Raw genomic sequence first — 10,483 nt, forward strand, 5'->3', positions numbered from 1 at the left:
AATGTTATTAAAGTGATGTAAAACCCAAAACCAAAAATGTCATATATTGCAGCTTACCAATCATTACCTTTGGACAGCGGCACTGTCAGTCAAGGGGGAGAGGGGTGTTAGAGGTACTAGTATATTTAGATACACTAATAAAGTGAAGCCTAACTCATGCTCACTCTGCAATTACACAAGCAGTTCTAGCAACAATTTTTCTTTTCTTTTGGGATAAAGATTTTACATGAATAAATGAAAGCTGATCATGGTAAATAGTTACCCCTATCAGTGGTAAATGGTTTGTCTCAATACTCTAACTGATACATTTGCAGGAGAGCTTGTTGAAAAACAACAGTCTTAGTGGCAGGATCAGCAGGTGAAAATAAAAGAAAGAAAGTGGAACCACTTGAGTCCCAGTTTTAAAGCAGCACTAGATACGCATGCTTTTTAAAAACACGCCTGGCTGCTCTACCAGCCTTGAGTGTGTTGACATCAGTAAAACCAACTGTCGGCTTTCATGTGGAAATGATACAAGCTGCTGTGTACGTATAGAAGGAAGTTTGGGACTTTGAATAAAGCACTTGGATAGTGGAGGTAAATTTTAACCATGTTTAAATGTTTATTGATTGTTAATTAAAAAAACTGTAAAAAGTATCAAATTCATTATCTGTAAAGGCATCAATACAGTAGAGGCATGACATATAATATATACATACAACAGCACATGATAATAAATAAATTGAATAGTGTAGCATAATAGTGCCCATAAAAGCATGCCCGATATCGACAAATCACTTACCAAAAAAAATGGGTAATTTATTGCATTTACGCACCTTAAAGTTATCTTTAGTAACTTTTATTACTGAAATTTTGCGTTACATAAACTTTTGTGCTAATATTGTGTGACATAAAAAATTGGAACCACCACTATTTTATTCTCCAGAGTGTCTGCTCTCAGGAAATATATAATGTTTTGGGGTTTTAAGTAATCTTCAATCCAAAAAGGATTTTTAAAACATGCCAAGAAAAGATAAAAAAAGAAAAATGGCTCAAGTGGTAAAAAAAGAAAACAAATGTGGCTGTGACATCTAAGCCCTTGTACACACGGTCGGAGAGTCCGTCGGAATGTGTCCTATCGGACTGTGTTGTCGGATAATCCGACTGTGTGTGGTATGCATCGGACTGTTTCCGTCGGAAAAAATCAGTCGGACCAAATTTTCCAACTTGCTGGAAATATTTTCCGACAAACTGCTCCGATCGGACATACTCCGATCATGTGTAGAGAATTCCGATCGGACAAAGTGCCACGCATGCTCAGATCCTAGACCAAAGCTATTGGCTACTAGCCTGAACGTAGTCCCGTCGTAACAAAATAACGTCATCACGTTACATACGATGGGATTCTCTGACAACTTTGTCCGACCGTGTGTATGCAACACAAGTTTCGGACGATTTTGTTGTCGGAATGTCCGACCGTGTGTACAAGGGCTTACAGTAAAGAACCCTCTACATAGTTTAACGTTAAACCTCTTTTCTTCTAATTTTATTGAGCAGCCAAGAGTCTTGTTAAACTCCCTTCCCTCCCTAAGGTTTGACGTTAGACACAGCAGAATGGACACAGATCAAAAGGGGATGGTGTAGAAAGCGAGTAAAAGTTGTAACTAGCCATGATTGATCGATTTTATTTCTATGACAAAGTCTGTTTTGGGTTTCTTAGCCACAAAAAGCAGGCGTGCGTCAAGTAGTCTTGGTCAAAATATCAGATAAACATCTCCAGTCTGAGGAGTTGGACTTCGCTTCCAATATTATTTTTAACCACTTGGCGCCCATACTACGTCTATTGACGTCATGGGCTTTCAGGCCACAGACATCATTCAGATATTGCCGTTTTCAGCCAGCGATTCCCTGCACCATAAGAATGATCATAGCAGCTGTTCCGCCGCTTTTTTTGTTCTTACGGGCGGCGGGAGGGGACGCCCCCCTCCCGCCGCCCTCCGGTGCTTGTACCGACTCACTGTTTCCATTGGTGAGTCAGTCACAGGATCCGCCGGCCCCAGCAAGTTACCATAGAGATTTCCGGCGGACCAGACAGTCCCCGGAGTCTCTATGGTCGTTCGGAGGCCGGGCGCGATGTTATGACATCACGCCTGGCCTCTGTATTCAAATTAACGGCGCCGATCTGGCTAGGAAGCCAGGATCGTTTTTTTTTTGTTTTTTTTATTCTTCCCAGCCTAGAGGTGAGATATGGGGTCTTATTGACCCCTTATCTCACTGTAAATATGTCCGATCCTGCCATATTCCTATTACAAGGGATGTTTACATTCCTTGTAATAGGAATAAAAGTCATCAATTTATTTTTTTATTTTTTTAAGTGTAAAACGAAAAAAAAAAAAAAATTAACAATAATAAAAAAAATTTTTTAAAGCGCCCCTGTCCCCGTGGTGACCTCGCACACAGAAGCGAACGCATACGCAAGTCTCACCCACATATGAAAACGGTGTTCAAACCACACATGTGAGGTATCGCCGCGAACGTTAGAGCGAGAGAAATAATTCTAGCCCTAGACCTCCTCTATAACCCAAAATATGTAACCAGTAAAAAAATTTAAAGCGTCACCTATGGTGATTTTTAAATACCAAAATTTGGCGCCATTCCACGAGCGCGTGCAATTTTGAAGTGTGAAATGTTGGGTATCTATTTACTTGTTGTATCCTCCTCTTTCACATTGTGCAAAAAAATTGGGCTAACTTCACAGCTTTTTTTTTTTTTTTAAGCATGAAACTGTTTTTTTTCTGAAAAAAAACGTGTTCGAAAAATTGCTGCGCAAATACCGTGCGAGATAAAAAGTTGCAACGAGCGCCATTGTATTCTCTAGGGTCTTTGCTAAAAAAACATATATAATGTTTGGGGGTTCTATGTAATTTTCTAGCAAAAAAATAGGAATTGTACATGTAGGAGAGAAATGTCAGAATTGGCCTGGATGCAAAGTGGTTAATTAAAGAGAAAGGGCTTTTCATTGCTGTTTGTAGCAAACCCTATTATTACATGTACAGAAAGAATAGCATTCCTTTGTATGTCTAGAAGTACTGTATCATCATCTAAACAAAAAGGTTACTGTACCCATAGTTTGGTTTTTCTCAGACATAAAGAGATAGACTTTTAGGACTGTTGCTGAAGGACACTTAGTACAGGGCATGTGGTGCTTATCATTAATGCTGCACATGTGCGACTGCAGTTACAAATTCACCTCATCAGCAGCTTGTACTTGACGTCTGGGATGATGACAACTGACAATGCATTTCCGTCAATCAGAACAGCAAGAGTCACACTCTCAACTCTCACATCCTAGGCTCCTATTATCTGTTTGAGAGAATCAATGATGAACAAAATTCAGTGTTCTTTAACTATTTCAATGCTGCATGTATTTACAACTTAAGAAACGCAAGGCAAAATTCAGTCAAGTCACACCTCAAAAGCTCAGATAAAAAAAGCTTCCAATAGCTGCCCTCAAGAGACCCTTAAAAGACCCATTTCTCCCCCCCGACATGTAGATGCATTTTCTATACATACTTAGTGACTAATCCTACAATTCTTTGTGTCTTTTTTTTCAGCTTCCAGTTTCAGCAGAGATCAATAGGCATCCTGGTGAAAATACATTGTAGGTTTATTCCTAAAGGGTTCTTCTTCTTGGAAAGGCTTCTTGTGACATCTTCCATGGCTGATGGTCACTGAAAGCTTCTCTGTGCAAAACATTTGTGAAAGCCCCTGATGAGCATTTGAGACGGTGGTCAAGGGTACTTATGTCATCACACTATTCCTGCAAAGATGGCTAGAGCAGAGAACTTATTTTTTTACTATTCCAGTCCACACACAGCCATATTTTAGTTGTCTGTAGTTAGCAGTGGGTAGAACTAGTGATACCCTGACTGAAGAAATGATGGTACTGTACACCCTTCACCTGTCCTGTCACTTACCAAGTAGCTCTTGTGCAGGTCAAATTCAGTGTTCATATGCAGTCCATAACCTATTGTGAACCATGATTCTACATCATATCTCTAGACTCCCAGATTGCCCCTTTCCCCCATGTAATCAATAGCGTCAAATAAATAAATAAAAATACACTTCAAAAGCCCTCTCTCTTCCTCTCAAGTCCAGTATTCAATATGGCCATCCTGAGCATAGTGCATGTGCCATTTTGACTAGGAGGACAAATTGGTAGATATGATTGCCCCCTACACCAACCCCAGGGGGGTGAGCAACTAATAGCAGAATTGATCAATGTCTTGCCTATTCTTTATTCATACAGAAGCTTCAGGGGGGCTCTGTTTAACCACTAGGGATCCGCACTATAGCCGAAGGATGGCTACAGCACGGACCTGCTTTGCACGAGCGGCCTGCGCGGCGCGCTCTGTGATCAGCGAGTCAGCCAATGACAGCTGATCATGTGACACAACAGAGCCAGTAATCGGCTATTTTTCCTCCTCGCGCTGACAGTGCAAGGAGAAAAAAAAAGTCGATCACCGGCGGCCGTGAGAGGGACATCAGTCCCGATCACGGCCAGCTTGTCAGTGCCCAACTGCCCCCTGCCAGTGCCACCTAAATGATAAAAAAGTGCCCCCCATCAGTGCCACCCATCAGTGCCCATAGTGCCACCCATCAGTGCCACCAATCAGTGCCCACAATCTGCCTCAACAACAGTGCTGCACCCCAGTGCCACATATCCGTGCCCATCAGTGTCATCTACCAGTGCCCATCAGTGCCCAGCAGTGCCACCTATCAGTGCCACCTATCAGTGCCCATCAGTCCCATCTATCAGTGGTACCTATCAGTGCCTCTTAGTGCCACCCATCCGTGCCACCCATCAGTGCCAACTTATATGTGCCCATCTTTGCCCATCAGTGCCGCCTTATCTGTGCCCATCAGTACTGCCTTATCTGTGCCTATCAGTGCCACCTTATCTGTGCCTATTAGTGCCGCCTTAACTGTGCCCATCAGTGCCCACCAGTGCCGCCTCATCAGCGCATTTCAATGAAGGAGAAAAATGACCTGTTTGCACAATTTTATAACAAACTATTAAACATGATTTTTTTTTCTTTTTTTCATTTAATTTTGTTTGTTTAGCAAAAAATATAACTCCCAGCTGTAATTAAATAGCACCAAAAGAAAGCTCTATTTGTGGGGAAAAAATGATAAAAATTTCATTTGGGTACGGTGTTGTATGGCCACGCAATTGTCATTCAAAGTGCATCAGCGCTGAAAGCTGAAAATTGGTCTGGGCAGTAGGGGGGTTTAAGTGCCCAGTAAGCAAGTGGTTAATTTTACGGTTCACTTATTTGCGTAAGAGTTAGTGAGTCAAGGTGTTGGCACCCCAGGTGTTTTGGAACTACATTTCCCATGATGTTCAACTACACTGCAGAGTGCATGAGCATCATGGGAAATGTAGTTCCAAAACATCTGGGGTGCCAAGGTTTGCCATCACTGCCTTAAGCCCCATACACACTATCAGTTTTTCTGCTAAGTTTTTCCTTCAGGTTTACCAAAACCATATAGTGCAATGGCCTGCCTGATTGCATACAAATCGAAACTCCTAAGGTTTGACCTAATATTATATGGTTTTGGTAAAACTGAAGGAAAAGTTCAGCAGAAAAACATGATAGTGTGTATGGGGCTTTAGAGTATGCCTTAACGTATTCATGGCTTTGACCCGTTATCTTATTTTGCTGAATAACGTATCTAGCACTGACATTTTGCTCTCTGGATTACTTTTATTTGGAAGTGCTGAAACAGAAGCTGCTTTTGCTACATTGTCTTGTGCTTAAAAAAAATTAAATATGCTGTTTGCATCGCTATTTACGGTAAAGAGTAAAACCCCAGGGGGGGTTAAACGCTGCCACTAACCACCAATGTAGGAGAGGTTTAAAAAAGCTGCTGTGTGTGTGTGCGTGGGGGGGGGGGGGGGGGTTATAACACCGCCACTGGTAAGCAAGTGGGGTTGAAAAACGATGTGCTCTCCAATGCCAGAGGGATTAAAAAGCACTGCTACTGAGAACCAGTGAAGAAGGGAGTTGACAACTTTGCCACTGTCCCTCAGTTTGGGGTGGGTTATTAGTACAGCCACTGAAACCAGTGTTGAAGTTTATTGTTGCTGTCACTGAGTCCACTGACACCAATGCTGGGGTTTTCAATTGCACCCAATCATGCCATTGCATCTGCCGACACCAATATTGGGGATTATATTGCTGTCGATTACAAAAGTTGCAGCAATGTTCCACACATCGCATAGCATACTAGCTCATTATGAATTAGTTAACTGAGATCGAAGCCCGCCTCTAATGCCGCCATCTATCCCGGAGTGACTTCCAGGTATCGCAGCTCCGCCGCTGTGACTGGCTGGAGCCGCAATGATGTCACTCCTACGCATGTGCGCTGGTGCCGCCACTAACGGCATGATCGGCGTTGGAAACGGCGTGCTCAGTGCGCCTGCGCTTGCGCCTGATGTCTACGGTGAATGCGCTGTAAACATCGGTGCAGATAGTTCTGTAAAATATCTCCTAAACCTTTTAGGTTTAGGAGATTTTTCTTGCACCTACAGGTAAGCCTTAATCTAGGCTTACATGTAGGTTAAATTGGTTTACAACCGCTTTAATTGGGCACTATAGTAAATGACCCCCACTGTCTTCAAAAGCTCAGTTCGCTATCTGCTGCAATAGAGTCATTTCTACCTGAAGGAAATTTACTACCAAAGTGTTCCTGAAAAGCTGGTTCTAATATTTGCTGCAAGCAAGGACCCTTGCTCACCTTACTAAGAGGAAGTTTAGTATCCTCAAGTTCACTACTAAAAGTTACTAGAGTATCTCACAGTTACCCTGAGTAACAAAGTTATCCAAGTTCAAGTTCTGCAATATCGCATCAGAAAAGCATACCCCTAGACTGTTCATTGAGCCAAAAGACTGACTGTGACTGTTTGCCTAACTGTGGGGCAATGACTGAGAAAAGGACCCTGGGTATCTATTCAGAAACCCCTGCAGGGGTGAGCGCTACAGTTGAGACACACAGCTCATTATTAAGGCCTCGTTAATATGGGTCAGTTTGATCTGTGCACTGTGCAGGGCCATGTTTTACTGGCAGAGGGATGTTGTGTGCTTCCCCATGCAGGCAGTCATGAAGCTCTGTGATATCTGTGCAGTTGCATGGCCCCAAGCACACCCAGGGTGAGTTTGAGGATATGCATGGATGTCATATTGGAAGCAGTGGCTGTGTCCGTATAGCTGTTGTGTCCCAATAGATATAAATGGGGCTGCTTGCATGGGGATGTGTGAAACACCTGTGCATTCCCATGGGGGTAAACATGACCCTGCATGGGGCACGGATCAAAACGCCCCATGTGATCAAAACCTGACACCGATGCCACATACACACGATCGGAAATTCCCCAAGCAAAAGTCTAATGTGAGCTTTTGGTCGGAAATTACGACCATGCGTATGCTTCATCAGACTTTTGCTGGTGGAATTGCTGCAAACAAAAGATTGAGAGCAGGTTCTCAATTTTTCGGTCGGAAAAAGTTCCGATCGGAAATTCTGATCGTCTGTACCAATTCCGACACGCAAAATTCCTACGCATGCTTGGATACAATTCAACGCATGCTCTGAAGCATTGAACTTCATTCACTTGGCTTGCCGTAGTGTTGTACGTCACCGCGTTCTTGACGGTCGAAAGTTCAGAGAATTTTTGTGTGACCGTGTGTATGCAAGCCAAGCTTGAGTGGAATTCCGCTCGGGTTTATGGGGCATTAGACATGTGAACCAGAAAAATACCAAGTTGACTGCATTCCAAGTTATCAGTATACATACTTTCATTCCATAAATAACAGGGAGGCAAACAGATGGAATCTCCAACACATTTTTATACCTACTTGTGCTTAATCATAGACTGTATGGTATATAGAGATTAGGGAGTACTCCATGATTAAGCGCAGGTATGCATGAAATGCCTTAGGGATTCTATCTGCTTACTCTCCCTGATTTTTACAGAATAAAGATATTTGCACTGAGAACTTTCAGTACTGTTTAGGATCATTGCCCAGCTAAAAGATTAACTTTTTCTCGCAGTTCAGCTTTTGGCAGCCTGAAAACATATTTTCTTGTAGTATTTTGCTAGATTCTTCATCTTAGGCTTTTATTCTGGTATCAAGTAAGGCTACTTTCGCACTGATCCGCCACAAAAACACAGCAAAAAATGCATATGCACTTTTGCTGTGTTTGCAATGTGTTTTTTAAAGGACATATGACTCCAAAGCTGCACTGCAAAACGTTTTCCATAGGAAACAATGTTGAATGGACTGTAGTGCAAATATGCAAAATGCAAAAAGCACAAAAAATGCATAGGTGTGAATGCAGCCTAACTGGATTTGGCTCCTAGATGATTCTATGATACTTTGGAGTTGAATTACTAAAACTGGACATTTTTAATTCTGGTGCAGCTCTGCCTAGAAACCAATCAGCTTCCAGCTTTTATTGTAAAACCCTAATTGAATAAGTAAAATGAGAAGCTGATTGGTTTCCATGCACAACTGCAAAAAAAAATCAACCACTCTGTGTCATCTAATGGGTAAATGTGGTATTTTCCCTTTTAAATCAATAATAAACATTCAACCTTTTAAGGATATAGCTTAATAATGATTGTCTGTCTCACCCCCCATTCACACAGAATGAATGTACATGCACTTTCACTGGAAGACTTGATATGAATTATCAGGGCTGGCTTAGCCCTTCCTCCTCTGGGCTGGCCGCTCAGCTGTCGGCTAATTGCCAGCTCTCTTCTCTTTCCACAGTTACCAACTGTTCCCGATGATGCTCGTCTGACCTGCCTATTTAAAGCCTTCCAGCTCACTTTTTCCTTTGCCTTCACGTTGGTCACATCACAAGGAACCATCTCCTGCTGTTTGTTCAAGACTGGCTTGCTGACATCCCTCCTGGCTTCTTATCCTGCTTGCAGTTGCTCTCCTTGGATCCCTGACTTCTGGCCTGGCTGATTACCCAATCTGGTTTATTAACTTTGGACTGGCTGACTACCCGATCTGGCTACTGGACTCTGGCTATGCTTGACTACGCTTTTTTCTATTTACCTTTTTATTTTTATTAATAAACAAGTGTGATTTGATTGTACTTCTGTCTCAGTCTGTTTCAATGAATATTTTTTAGATGTGCGACCTAGGTATTTTAACATCACTAATTTTAAGTAATGGCTTCTTTTGTGCCATCTTCCTGCACAGTGTTAAGGCCCATACACACGATCAGACTTTTTCACAACAAACATGCAAATTAGCTGTTTTGGAGCAACATCCGACCGTGTGTACGCTCCATCGGACAAACTTTTTTGGTTTTCATCTGACTTTTGTTGGCTGTGTGAACGGACAAACTTTCTGGCAACAAAAGTCAGATGGAGCAAAGTCTGATTGTGTGTACAGAAAACCACAGGACTTTGTACAAAGTACAAACAGGCATGCTCAGAACCAATGCAAAAGATCAGAAACAATACAGAAGTCGACCAAAGGTGGCGGTAAAGAGCAGAAAAACCATGTGATTTGGTGAAAGTTGTCTGAAAAACTCCTGCTGTGTGTATGCAGTACAAGTTCAGGGCCCATGCCCTTTGTACAAAAATCCAAGGGAAAGTTTGTACAAAGTCCTATCGTGTGTATGAGGCTTTACATGGATCTTTTGATATGGCTGAATGGTGCACCTTTATTTAAATTTCAGGATTCTTAGGACTTTTAGCTCAGAATTACCCCTAACCTCTCAAACTTCATTCCACAATTTGCAGCTGTCACTTTCTGATCATTAAAACAACAGTTGACAATGCAACATTCAAACACCTGGACATGGCTTTTACGCTTCCACTAATTTACAGTATGCATTTGTATTACTTTATGTCTAACTTATTTGGAATGCTCATTACTTTTCATTTTAATTTTCATAGCTGCCCTTTAGTTTCCTAACCTGAATAATATCCCTTATGTGTAAGAATTTTTTTTTTTTTTTTTTTTTTTAGCAAGGAATGGTGACAGTTATTTTAATGATTTACTAGTGGAGACGGATTGTAAAGCAATTATTTTTTACTCCAATGACTGATGTGAATAGATCTTAGATGTACTCTGTAAAGCGCTGTGTGATATGCCGGTGCTTTATGAATACTGAAAATACATAAATAATTAATAAATGATGTCCTTTTTAGGCAAGTATTTTTTGTGTAAACTTTGAACTTCCATCATACAGGGGATTAACCGCTTGTAGTAACCGTGTATTTCACATTTACAATCTACTACAAAAATATGTTAACATAAAAAAAACAAAGAGCAAAAAAAAAAAAAAAAAAAAACAGTTTCTTTCAATGTTGTCTAAATGCTGCTTATCCTGATCATAGCTTATGGACTCCCTACACTTCAGTTGTCTCCAGTATGGTAAACCTAAAAGCCATCGGCTAGGGTCATCTCTAAAGTGATAT

At 41.5% G+C, this 10,483-nt stretch overlaps 1 long non-coding RNA gene across 2 annotated transcripts; it reads left to right on the plus strand.

The window, feature by feature from the left end:
* The first annotated feature begins 419 nt into the window (after positions 1-419).
* LOC143929867 (uncharacterized) lies at positions 420-9,147 on the plus strand. Of its 2 annotated transcripts, none has more exons than XR_013262614.1 (2): positions 420-576; positions 8,814-9,147. It is a non-coding gene; the product is annotated as an uncharacterized LOC143929867 (long non-coding RNA). The 2 variants fall into 2 exon arrangements; XR_013262615.1 differs by lacking the exon at positions 420-576 and adding an exon at positions 3,592-3,640.
* The last annotated feature ends 1,336 nt before the right edge of the window (positions 9,148-10,483 follow it).

The sequence above is a fragment of the Lithobates pipiens genome, unplaced genomic scaffold (assembly GCF_037356315.1).
Source record: "Lithobates pipiens isolate NorthernLeopardFrog02 unplaced genomic scaffold, aLitPip1_a1.2 Scaffold_25, whole genome shotgun sequence".
Classification (NCBI taxonomy): Eukaryota; Metazoa; Chordata; class Amphibia; order Anura; family Ranidae; genus Lithobates; species Lithobates pipiens.